Here is a 14,256-nt window from a genome sequence, read left to right as displayed (position 1 = left end):
ACATAATATCATAAAACATGTTGATATATTGCTATTAAAAAGTTAATTCCATTAGAAACCATGATATTATTATTATATTTTATAAAGAATAATATACATATATAGAATGATACTACATTGAAAACCATAATTGTATATTGCGATTAGAAAGTCAAAATATAATATTCAAAACCATGCTAAATATGACATTACAAACCTTAAATGTCAAAGGGAGAACTTAGAAGTTGGAAATTAAATGACCACAGCCATTCCAAAGACCATGTCTATAGAGACGTTAAAAAACCATGGTCAATGCCAAATTAGGAGGCCGGAAGGCAAAAACAAAAATAAGAAAATACCAAATCATTGCTAACATTACATGTAGCAAGAATAATAGAAGCACTTCTTCCCCATGGATGCCTTCCTGATTGTGATCTCACTCTCGCCTGAAGACGACCATCTAAACATGAACACGCACGCTCGCCTAAAGACAACCATGCCGAAAGACAACCATCTAAACATGAACACGCACGCTTGAAAGGAGGAACAACACACTGGACACTATTCAGATCAGCTAATGAAGTGAAGCAGTGATATATTGGAAAGTCTCAAAGATGCCGACTTGAACAACGTTTCATGAAGGACAACATAAAATCGATATCGCAACTCATTCATTTCATTATCCCAACTGATTCATCTCATGATAAAATGAGAAAATCTGAACATCTTTTAACAAATATAACACCTCAATTGGAGGAGAAAGGAGCCGTTGGCATTGTCACTATATCCAGGAATACTGAAACCATGATCAAAGACACAAAAGAATGATCAAATAGAACACATGCCAACTTATAAGACAAAACACATCATAGACTCTCTAGCTCATGATGATGAAGGCAGATGGAAATCAGTGCAAAAGGCCACCCCAAATGGTCATGATCGAAGCCAAGAAGTAGAAAAACCCATTCATAGATACAACAATAACGTGCACGCCAAGAGCTATGACAGTCCAATGATCTTACAGGTTTAAAGCATGGGAAAATCAACCCGCAGGAAGCCACAAGTAACTTCACAATAAAATATAAAATATAAAAGCCTGCATGCCGCCTTCTTCATTTAAGAGAAAGGGTGAGCAAGATATTCAGACATCTCTCTAAATCATAAAAGGCAGCCCTTACAAAACCTGCATGCCACCTTAGTAGACATTCATGATATGTGTTGATTCATATACATTCATTATATGTCTTGACTCATAGAAGGCGACCCAGACGAGTTGGAGAGGATGAAATCACCTCTATAGTTACTGTAGTGCAATAAATGGCAAGGAAGACATTTAGACATATCCGCTGATTAGAAGCAGATATGCAATCAAGAAATGATTCACGCTCCCCTGGAAAAATGACGAAACGAAGAGCTCATCTTGCTCAGAAACCTATCTTGAAGATGCAAACATAGCATGGAGCCAATTGCCAATTTAGAGAATTGAAGACCATGTCCAAAGATCCATGTAGATATCTTCGAACACGCTCGCTTGAGAAGAACTCATCTTGCTCAGAAACCCATCTTGAAGATGCAAAAGAAAAAATGACATGCTTGAATTTACCACAATTCTTCACCTCCAACCGCATCAAAGCTTTCTGTAGATCTATTAACATGTCAGCCCACTACAACAATTACAACCGAAAATCATTCCATTCAAAGGAACACAGTGGTAACTATACCCTCTATCTTCTGAATACTGGAGTAGGCTTCATTAGAAATTAATATTTACCCAAAGATGTAGAAATCAATATTTCCCCCAAATATGTGAATTGTACGAATTCAAGGTTTCTGCAACAAAACCAGAAATACTCCAAAAACAATACAGTTAGCCGTGCAGCCCAACTTTATCCATGGCCACAGCAGATGGGTAAATGATTTATTTTGCAGAGCAAAGAAAACTCAGCGAGAATGGAGCAAACCCTACATCAACAATACAAGGCCGTACTGATCAGGTATCACTCCAGATAATAAGGTCGTTTGATTGGGAGATGATTGGTTTGTCACGTGTGCAGAATTGCGAGAGTGTCAACAACAATCTCTAGTACAAGATTAAACCCATGTAGCTAAAGAACCAATCAAGACCATAGAAGTGTTGCGATGCACAACAAAACTCGGAGGTGAAAAGAAGGCAACTCAATTGATATTGGGAAAAGCAGTCAAAGTGCAGTGCATGCTTGCCAGATGCGATGCGCGGCGAGGGATAATGAATCAGTAACATAAATAATATAGCCAGATGTCAAAAAAATATATTTTACTGCCAGATGTCAAACAGAAAAGCATATAACAAATGTCAATCAAAGAATGAAAAAGTTGATGACTATGTTCATTCATAGGAAGGCCTATCAGCCTAATTAAATTAAATAATTTGAAAATTAAAAATCAATTTTAATTTTCTTTTCCAAATCGTTAGAGGAAAAAATATTTATAAACACTAAAATTAAAAATATATATATATAATATCAACAAATATGTATACTATTAATTAATATTGTGAACAATCAATTAGTACTTACAATCGTTTATGATATATTTCAATACTTTCAATACTGTCAAGTATTCAAGTGACCAATGTAAAGAACGAAACAGACTGACTGGTTTATTTAATAGGTTAAAAAAAAATTAACCGTTTTCTTTCGGGGGCATAAAGGCACTTAAGCAGTCGTGACTCGTAAGCACAAGGTAACTTTCATAAAATTTATGCAATTTTCAACCATGGAAAAAAGTTCAGCATCAATCAATGTGTTTTTTTATTGTGGATTCAAGTGACATGAGTAAAGAACAAAAGCTAATGTTTTATTTTAAATTTAAATCTATGTTTTAATTTTTAATAATTATTTGAAAGTATATTTTAATTATTTATTGGTTAATATAATTTTGGTTTTTTTTTTTTTTTCAAATGAATTTTAAAAAATTTTAAATTTATATTCAAAGATTTATATCAAAGAAGAATATTAATATTATTTTTAAGTTTTATAAGGCAATTAAGCAACTTTTTAAAGGTTTGAAAGATCAGTGAAATTCATTCTACTATCAAGGCATTCACCAAATTCCCCGCTCTTATGGTAAATTTTACTTTGTCTAAACCAATCATTCTATCTAAACCCTTCTTAAAGAACACCCATCATAATCACCTCAACAATTATGTGATTATTAAACGCTCTAAGAACACTAAACATCATATTGTCTTGATTACACTAAAACCATGACATATGCTCCTCATTATTTGACTTATATTTTTAGAGAAACCTTATACATAGAAAAACATCCTAACAACTTTAATTGTGAATATATAAATTTAGTCAATCTCAGAAGTATATTATTCACTGTCTTCACCCTTAAATTAATAATTTATCAATTTATTATATTCTTTTATTTCGTCTTTAGGATTTTCTAATTCCATTAATTTCCATCTTATTCTTATGTATTTATATCATTACTTTCATATTTAATTATGTCTCTTTATTTTTATTATTTCTATTATCAAGTCTTTTACCTAAATATTATTAATCATCTTTCATTTCATATATTACTTTTATCTATCTAACTATACTAACCAGCCACACTATATATTACACTTTTTATTAATAAAATCTTAATATCATCCTCTTTTGAATAAAATTTAGATTTCATATATTACTTTTATCTATCTAACTATACTAACCAGCCACACTATATATTACACTTTTTATTAATAAAATCTTAATATCAACCTCTTTTGAATAAAATTTAGATGGTCCAAATCTAATCACATTTTGGAAAATATCTAAAAATTGTTCCACCTACCACACCGAAATCCATTCCAGCCACAAGATCATCAAACGCAACAAATTACTATCTTCCTCTTTTGAATAGGATTTACATGGTCCAAATCTAACTACATTTTGGGAAATATCTAAAGGTTGTTCTACCTACCACGCCGGAATCCATTCCGGCAACAACATCATCAAACCCAACAAATGGCCACAACACAATCAAAGCCAACAAATGAGAGCCAAACACTCTCTTGAAAAGAGCGGTAGTCAATATGATATATATTAATATATAATTATCCATTATGAAAGAGAGCGGTAGTCAATATGATATATATTAATATATAACTATCCATTACCTTTCATAAATATTTTATTAGAAGCCCATAAGCGTTCAGATTAGCACGATCGATATTCAGACCCACTACGCACCGAGTTGTCTTGGTTCTCACTTTTTGACAGGAATGCTCTGAGAATTTCTGGAAATAATGTTAGGATCAATGGTACTCTTTACCTTCACAAGTCTATCATAGTTATTCACGAAATATTTCTCATCCTATAACCTCCCTTCTTCAACGGTGGTCGTCCCATTGGGAGCTACACCCAAATCAAGATCCAGATAGTTCACATAAGCTGCTCTGGGAGAGTTGGAAACATAAAGAGCCATATACTGGTATAACCTTCGAATCCACGCAATTGACTCTGCATCTTTGCTCGGATCATTCCACGTGATTTGATACTGTATCGAGTGCAAATTCCCTGCTCGATGAGGGAACGGTATCGCAAAGGGCGGTATTGTAGGAATTTACAGGGTAAGTTCCTCAGACAGAACACCAAAAGGACACCGCTCACAACCAGATCTCAGATCAATACACCAGTATTTTGACATGGTTAAAACCCTCAAAGAGGGAAACAGTCCACGGCCTGAGCCAACGCGGCCACTTCAGGCAATTTATTAATAAAAGAATGAAAATTTACATATGTTTCTCTCATGCACGGATTACCCTACAAATGACCCTCCATGCGCTTTAAATAGAATTCATGGACCAATCGGGTGTCAAGCCACGGATCAAGTGTCGGTAATACCGAGGAGAGAATGAACCGTCGGATCACTACATATCGTGACTGTCGGATTGTAAGTTACAAAATGTACAACGGTAAAGAAACACACTTTACCTAACTCTATACTAGACCAAGTTGTACTTAATTATTTCCTATGTGTCGGAATATCCTAACATCCCCCCTTAAGAACAACTTGGGATAGGATTGAAGGATTTACAAATATGGCACAATAGGAGAGGGAAGGAGGCACTAGAGCCTATCCCCCCTTAGTGACAACTTCCTGAACTCCAACCATAAATCGAAGTTTAGTGAACTTCGCCTCTGTGAGAGCCTTTGTGAAGATGTCTGCAACTTGATCATCTGTTGAACAATATTGCACTTCAAGAACATGGTCGTGAATGAGCTTTCTGATGAAGTGCATGTGCAGTTCAATGTGTTTGCTGCACTGATGTTGGACTGGATCTTTGCATAGCTGAATGGCACTTTGATTATCACACCAAAGTGTAGTCGGATGCTGCTGCTCAAAGCCAAACTCTGATAGGATCTGACGAAGCCACAAGGCTTCCTTACTAGCTTCTACAGCAGCACGATACTCTGCTTCTGCTGATGAAAGAGAAATGGCACCTTCTTTCTTGCAAGCCCATGTAATAGGTCCTGAACCACGAGTGAACACATAACCGGCAGTAGAATTCCGATCATCAGGGTCACTAGCCCAATCGGAATCATTGAAACCAACCAATAGAGGAGATGCTTCGGCACTGTAATGAATCCCAAACTGAATTGTACCTCGAACATAACGAAGTATTCTTTTAGCTGCTTTCCAATGACTTTCACGGGGGTTTTGCATGAACCGAGCAACAAGGCCAACAGCAAAGGAAAGGTCAGGACGAGTATGGGTTAGATACAAAAGTTTTCCTACAAGTTGACGGTATAAGGTAGCATCAACTTCAGGAGAAGTACAAGTGACTGAAAGTTTGACTCCAGACTGAAAGGGAGAAGGGGCTGGCTTGCAGTCTTCCATGTGAAAATGACGTAGAATATCACAAGCATACTTGGACTGGGAAAGGGAAATACCCTCCTTGGATTGCAAGACTTGAAGACCGAGAAAATAGTGTAAGTGTCCTAAGTCTGTCATTTCAAATTTCCTTTTAAGGCTAGACTTCACATGGTTTATAAGGTTGGGATCACTACCAGTAAGGATAAGATCATCAACATAAAGAACAAGGATGATAAGAGAGTTGCCCACTTTCTTGGTGTAGACAGTATTGTCAGAATGACACCTAGAAAAGCCAGATTCTAAAAGAAAGCTATCCATTTTGGCATACCAAGCCCAAGGAGCTTGCTTGAGACCATAAAGGGATTTCTTAAGTCGACATACAAGGCTGGAGTCTGTTTGTATGAAGCCAATGGGTTGTTCCATATAGATTTCTTCATGCAAGTCTCCATGCAAGAAGGCAGATTTAACATCCATCTGATGGACTTCCCATTTGAAAGAGGCAGCAAGGGAAAGAACAAGGCGGATAGAGTTCATTTTGGCAACATGGGAGAAGGTTTCAGTGTAGTCAATGCCTTCAACATGTGAAAAACCCTTAGCAACAAGACGAGCTTTATGTTTATCAACTTTCCCATCTGGTCCATACTTGGTTCTGTAAACCCATTTGCATCTAACAAGTTTTCGTCCCTTTGGTAGAGGAACAAGATCCCATGTATCATTTGCCAATAATGAATGATATTCTTCATTCATAGCTGCTTCCCAATCTGGATGGCCTGAAGCTTCTACAAAGGTGTTAGGATCATAATTTACTGGAGCTTGAGCCAGTAAAGAAGAGGCTCTCTCGAACTAAGAACGTGTGCGTCGCTGATCTGTAGGATCACCGGCAAGATCACCTGCTGCATCTCGAGTATCACGAACCCATTTTGGAAGCTGAGGAGCTGAAGGAAGATCCTGAGATGGTGGGGGAGGATTGTCATCCTCACTTTCATCATCTAAAGAAGAAATGTTTTCAAAAGTAGAAGAGATAGGGAGAGGTGGCACAACCGTCGGACTAGGCTCGCAGGCCGATATATTTTCATCAAATTTTACATCTCTTCTAATGATAACATTTTTGGACTTAAATGGAATAAGTCTATAGCCTTTGACATCTTCAGAATATCCAACAAAAGTGCATTTTTCACTCTTAGGTTCTAAAGCTTTATGCTTTTCATCTGGAATATGGGCCCACGCTTCACTTCCAAAAACACGAAAGTGACTTACATCTGGTTTGATTGAGCTCCATGCTTCTTCTGGAGTGATATTCTTTAAAGCCTTAGTAGGAGTGTGGTTTATTATGTAATTTGCACAGTTAATTGCTTCTGCCTAAAAACTAAGACCAAGTCCTTTAGATTGTAGCATACAATTAGCCATTTCCTTTAAGGTGCGATTCTTCCTTTCAGCTACACCATTTTGTTGTGGAGTATATGGAACAGTATGTTGCATTTGAATTCCATTCTCAGTGCAATAGTTGATGAATGTGTTTTTAACATATTCTCCACCATTATCAGATCTTAACTTAAGAATTTGATGTCCAGATTGTTTTTCAACAAAGGCCTTGAAGGCCAAAAAAGTGTTAAATACTTCACTCTTGAGTTTTAAGAAGTATACCCAAGTGCGTCTGGAGAAATCATCAATGAAAGTTAAGAAATACTTGCAGCCAGAGAATGACACAACTGGAAGTGGACCACATAAATCACTATGCACAAGCTGTAAAGGGGCTGAGGCGTGCCAAGAGGCACGTTTTTCAAAACTGTCCCGATGATGTTTTCCGAGTACACATCCGGAACAAACACCATCTCTACAAGATACCATAGGAAGACCTGTCACCATATTTTCTTTACATAGATGCTGAAGGGAGCGATAGTTTAAGTGACCAAATCGCTCATGCCAAAGTTTGCTCACTTCATCGTTATGAGCAACAAATACTGAGGGAAGATTTGATGACCCAAAGTTGTGAAACTTATACAACCTTGTAGAATCATCAGCAATGCCAGTAGCCAAAATCTGTTTAGGATCTCTTAAGTCCTTGATTACAACATCATGAGGTGAAAATTCAACGATTTTACCTTCACCTGAATGAGTTATCTGATATACAGATAGAAGGTTGCAGGATAAGGTTGGAACACATAATACATCATTAAACTGACCATTGTCTAGATGAACAGTTCCAGTCCGTACAACACTAAGAGATCTATCATCACCAACATATATATTTTTGGTGTTACAATCATTTAAAGAAGAAAACATGGCTTTGTTTTTGGCCATGTGATAAGAAACTCCAGAATCAATGAGCCACTCATGAGAATGAGAAGAAGAAGATACATTTGAAGCATAGCCAGACCGAGATGCTTGACAACCACATGCAGAAAGTGCCATTCCTGAAGATGAAGTTGAAGTTGAAGATTGCCCCAAATGGATGTTATGCTTCTTCGTTGTTGCTTCCTAGGCTTCCATCTTCTTAAAGCATTTTGATTCTAAGTGGCCATCTCGATTACAAAAATTGCAATGTCTATCAGTCTTCTTCCCTTTGTTTTTATTTGTCTTATCATTTTGTTGAAATGATTTTTCATTTTGGGGCTGAAATTGCTTAGGACCCTTGTTTGGTTTAGGACCATTCTTTTTAGGATATGACTTCTTAGGATTCTTTGAATTTGGTTGCTGCTGGGCGGCTAACGCTTTCTTGGAAGAGTTTCCAAGATTAAGAAGACCAAGGTGTAAGAGTTTTTCTTGTTCTCTTATTAAAGAATCACAAAAAGAGTCAAAGGAAGGGGGCTTGTAGTCTGTTCCTTGAGAAATGAAGGCTTCTCTTGTAGAATGGAAGGTGGAAACAAACACAGAGTAGGCTGGTCCCAACTTTGTAAGAATGGAATAGATAAGGTTACTATCTTCTTTCTTAACTTTAACACCTTCCAAAAGATATCTAAGGGTCTTGAACTTGGACAAGAAATCTTCAATGCAAGAAAAATTATTAGGGTCCAATGTAAGCAACTCATTTTCAAGTTGATGGGCTCTAATTTCATTTTTAATCCCAAAAACTTTATTGATTTGTTTCATTGCTTCATCAGGAGTATCAATTTCTGCAATATGGAATCTAAGATCTGGAGAAATAGACATTCCTATCAATCCACGTGCTTGATCTTGCCTATTTTCCCATTTAGCAGCCTTATCTTCATCCTTCGGTTTCTTTTCTTGGCCTGAGGCTATTCTGTAGAGACCTTTACTTCTAAGCAAATCCTCAATGTAAGCCAACCATTGGAAGTAGTTGGTGCTGTCAAGGGTAACTTGGTATTGACTTTCCATTTCAATGGAAACTGAAGCTAAAGATGCTGAAAATAAGTGTTCCAATGGATAGATCTCGAAAAATTAGGCTGGTTTAAAAAAAACGGCTCTGAAAACGGCTTCCGGATGAAGAAGTTATGGCTTTTTGAAAAAAAGTTGTTGAAGTTGCCGACGAAGTGTGGGAATGTGTGGAAATGGAAAAGTCCGCCCCCACAAAATGGAGACTTGAACCCAAGACCTCTACTCTCTTAAAATAGCTTTGAACCAATTGATCTATACAAAAAATTTGAGAGAGAGAGAGAGAGAGGGGGGGGGGGGGGTGCTTTGGGTTGCGTGCTTGCTTTGAGAAAGCTCTTTTTCCCTACAAAACAAAAAACACAAAACCCAACATGGATATGCAAAGAAAACGAACCTTATGGCTCGAAGTTAGCTTTAGCCGAAAAACTAAATATTTTCAAAAACGAACCTTGCGGCTCAAAGTTAGGTTTGGCCGGAAACTAAATATTTTCCTCAATGTTTCTGATTTTCCGAGATCACCCTAAGGCGCAGGGAAAAGAGCATACGCATGAGAAAAATCCTTCCTTTCTGTTTCTGATTTGCCCAGATCGCACAGAGTCGCAGGGCAAAGAGCATACGCAGAAATGAAAGGTATAGATCCGGTAATAAAAAAAGATAAATAAACCGAAACCGAAATAAACAGAGAGAAAATAACAGTAAACTGCAAATAAACACTGTATACCTCCAGATCTTAAAAATGACGCAGCTAGGGCTACTGGAAACCTTTTCGCGTGAAACGAAAGGGGTTCCTCACTGGAACAGATGCTCCCAACACAACAGAGCAGTCCTCTCGGCCCGAAAGCAGTCAGAAACAGCAGATCTAGGAAACGGCAGTCGGATGCAGTTCTACCGGCTTCAGATTTGGATCACCAATGGACGCGGCCCTCAAATAGCTCTGATACCATGTAGGAATTTACATGGTAAGTTCCTCAGACAGAACACCAAAAGGACACCGCTCACAACCAGATCTCAGATCAATACACCAGTATTTTGACATGGTTAAAACCCTCAAAGAGGGAAACAGTCCACGGGCTGAGCCAACGCGGCCACTTCACGCAATTTATTAATAAAAGAATGAAAATTTACATATGTTTCTCTCATGCACGGATTACCCTACAAATGACCCTCCATGCGCTTTAAATAGAATTAATGGACCAATCGGGTGTCAAGCCACGGATCAAGTGTCGGTAATACCGAGGAGAGAATGAACCGTTGGATCACTACATATCGTGACCGTCAGATTGTAAGTTACAAAATGTACAATGGTAAAGAAACACACTTTACCTAACTCTATACTAGACCAAGTTGTACTTAACTATTTCCTATGTGTCGGAATATCCTAACAGGTATTTGATCCATTATACCCCCAAGAGGATCGAGAAGAACATAAGAATTTCCAGGCAGCTCTTCCAGGAATTTCCATGCTCCATGCCATGCTAATGGCGGAATAGGGCTTTTGACGAAATCCAATTTCCCTTTGAAGTAACCTTTGTTGGAATTGTATCTGTTGCATAACTCGGCCCTGTTTGTGTATGCAGTGTAGGATATGGAGCCTATCCAGCTCGTCTCTTTACAGTCGCTGCTGACCATGCCCATTTCCGGAAAGCTCTTATTCACTATGTCGAGGAGTTCATGGAGGGGTCCCAGATACATTCCATTGAAGGTCAGCTGAACATCCGTCTGCCCCCCTTTTAATTGGGTACCCGATACAGATCCTCCTCCAATGCGGGCGTGATCAACTCCCATTGGTGTACCAGCTTCGTCACTGTGTCTCGCTCCGTCCTGTCCACGTTGAAGACCGTGACGACAGATGGACTCTGACAAGCTTGATTCTCCATGAAACTCTCTCAAACTCCAACTAAAATTAAGTAGCCGCAGAACCGCCTTCATGAATATCCATGAATACACGATGAGTATGACCGCTCGCTTTCAGAACTCTGCGGTTATGCCTGCTCTATTCCCGACGACACGTGTCAGTTTGAGAAACAAAGGGACGACGAAAGTCCCTTTCAAAGGAAGGCCTATCGGCCTAATTATATAACTAGCAATTGTCCCAAAAGGTACAAAGAGAGGCCGATAGGATTATTAAATTGTGTTGGGATTTTTTCTGGTAAAATTCCAAAAACAAATTAACTGAACACAGAGACAATGCTCTGTTTTTCACCAGGATCTTAACACAGGGAAGCTATAACTGATTTCTAAGAACATAGTATTACATACACCCACAAAAGCTTTGTATTCATTAAAATAAAATGCCTGATACAAAATTCATCATCTTTCTCTCAGAGGGATTCACCAAAAACATTTCAACAAAATTACTCTGTCTCTTTATGAAAAGATTTACACTTCTGTGTATAAATTTTTCATTTACATATACTACTGTAAATAAGAAAAATTCTTACATATCCATTCTTCACATTACATTTCAATCAACAAAAATACTACATATATTTTCCTCATGCTGCTGCATTTACACAATACATTTCATTGCTATGCGTTTCAATGCATATGCTCCACACAAAAAAAAATTCACGCTGCCCCCTGTTCTTCTGTGTTTGTTTGTTTCGCACTGTTGTGCGTTTCACCCTTGCATTACAATACAAAGTCAACTAACAACAAAACAAAAACATAACACGTAAATGCGTTTTTACTATGCCCATACCTCCGTAAGAAATAAAAAACATTAAAATTAAAAACTTTTTACCAATACTCTACGAACACATTTAATTTCATTTATATTTTACCGGCGGTCAACCAAAAACTTCACGCAATGTCATTCCCTGCAGGCCTGAATGCAGCTTTGGATTAATCGGACGGTGGACAACCTTCCTTCCAATCAAACGGTTCGGAACAATATCGGACGGGCCTTTTCTACCGAACTTTACATCCCGATGAAAAGTGGTTTTTGGAAAAGTACAATGGACACGCGTCAAAAAGTGATTGCATCGGGTGCGTTTGGAGGAAAACCACTTTTCGTGAAAAGCGGTCCGATAAGGTCTGGTGGTTTTGTGCATTAAATGCAGCACGACAAGTTGAAATTAATATTTCAACAAATTGGAAGTGTTGAATTTTTTTAGAAGAGTTAATTGGTTTGTGGGAAACCTTGTTTTCTTGGACTGGATCCTTGTGCAATTACTTTTCTTTAAATGTTTTGTTAATATCTATATTACAAGGAGCACATTGAATGTCTTATTTCATTTTAGAGTAAGTTAATTACCCAAAATCAAGAGATTAAGTTAATTACCCAAAATCAAGAAACCTTTATAGATGGCCAAGCATATACGAAGCTTGCTAGTGACCGAGGCAATAACCACCATGACTATCCCCTACCAGTATATTTCATTAAAAATTATAATTGTATATTGCATTTAGAAAGTCAAAACATAATATTAGAAAACATGTTGATATATTGCTATTAAAAAATTAATTCCATTAGAAACCATGATATTATTATTATTATATCATGTTGATATTATTATCAGTTTTTAAGCGCATGGATCTAGCTAAAGTTGAAACTTTATGCTCATCAAATCCCTTATTTTTCTACTCAGAGGTGAGTGTCGAGTTACAGGTGCATTCGTGCATTTATTTCACAAGGCCAAAGTTAGATTTGTTGTATTCCTTTTCGGGAGAAGTTGTCTCTGGCAGTATGATAGGGCCCTTGTAAATCTTGTGTACTCCAACGAAACACTTCAAGGCTATTGAAGTTGGTGCTCAAATAAATTTCACCCCTAGCTTAATGTCTAGAACTATAGACTTCAAGGAGGCTAAGAGTTTGGAATAAATTGTGATATTCAAAGTGGTGGATTGTCTTTATTTTTCATTTCCCTGTTATTATGGTAAAAGGGAAAAGGGATCTAACTCAAGTTATTATGGTAATGATATCTCCAGGCTGTTATTTTATGGTATTTTTATTTTAGTGAGGAAGTGGGGGAGAGTGGTTGAACATTGAGGGAGTCATACAATCTTTAGTCGGCTAATGGATATGCAAATCTAAGGATGTGTAAAGGAATGGCGGTAGAGATACAAGGAATGAATTGTTCGATGAGATTCAAAGAGTTTTAGAGTCTTTAATTTTTGGTAATTTTGAAAAAAGAAAATCTATAAGAGAATTTAGTAATAAAAAAATAACAAGATTCACTTATTTTTAATATTTGACCATTTTGAGAGGGAAAAGTCCAAAAAAAAAACTTAATAATCAAAGAAATAACAAAACGAAAATCACTTTTTAAAATTAGACCAGAGAGATTGATGATGGAGACAATTCTAGACCCATTTCAAGAGTTTTAAGTTCTATTATTATGATCAATCTAACAAAATATAAAATAATAATGTTTCATGTTTCTGAGCAAATGACTCCCCGTAACATGAAGGACTAGGGTTTCCCTTGGAAGCATCAATATAAAATAATAATGTTTCATGTTTCTGAGCAAATGACTCCCCGTAACATGAAGGACTAGGGTTTCCCTTGGAAGCATCAAAATTTAGTCTGATAAATTTAATAGGAAAAGAATACAGGCAAAAGTTTGATAAAATTAATAAGAGAAGAATACCGATGCAAGAGAGAAGAGGGAGTCCATATAGAAAGAGAATTTAACAAGAAAAATGAGAAGATTGAAAGCTACCGCCCTTAGTCTTGAACATGTCTTTTCATATTTTAATTAACTTTACTTTAAAAGCTATAATTTTGAATGGGGATTTTTATGGATTTCGTTTTTATGTCTCTGACTTTGTTTTGATTGGTGTTAAAAAGATTATTGTTAGAGATGTTTATTATTTGGTAAAGAATTTGGAAATTTGGTTAAAAATATTGGTACTTTTTACAGATATTCTACACATTTCTAAATGGGGAGTTTTTTTAAGGGTAACTAGGGTTCGAAGGTATAAAATAATGGGAATAATATGTTAGAGATATATTTTATGTTGTTGATAAGCAATTTTTTCCAAAGAAATTTGATTTATAAAGGGAGGAATTTGATAAGGAATTGCTTGTTGAGGATAGTCTTTTTTCATTCAAAGTTGGTTTTGGTTTTTTTTTTTTTTTAATTATGGAAT

At 36.7% G+C, this 14,256-nt stretch overlaps 1 protein-coding gene across 1 annotated transcript in view; it reads right to left on the bottom strand.

Annotated features, from left to right (window-relative positions):
- Nucleotides 1-14,256, bottom strand: part of LOC149169639 (uncharacterized) — a 92,689-nt gene that overhangs the window by 54,124 nt on the left and 24,309 nt on the right. The window lies entirely within an intron of this gene.

The sequence above is a fragment of the Pinus tabuliformis genome, chromosome 4_2 (genome assembly GCF_031772625.1).
Source record: "Pinus tabuliformis cultivar Carrire ecotype Pingquan chromosome 4_2, CPIR1, whole genome shotgun sequence".
Taxonomy (NCBI): Eukaryota; Viridiplantae; Streptophyta; class Pinopsida; order Pinales; family Pinaceae; genus Pinus; species Pinus tabuliformis.
Note: the sequence above shows the minus strand (reverse complement) of the source record. Positions and strands in the feature narration are given on the sequence as shown.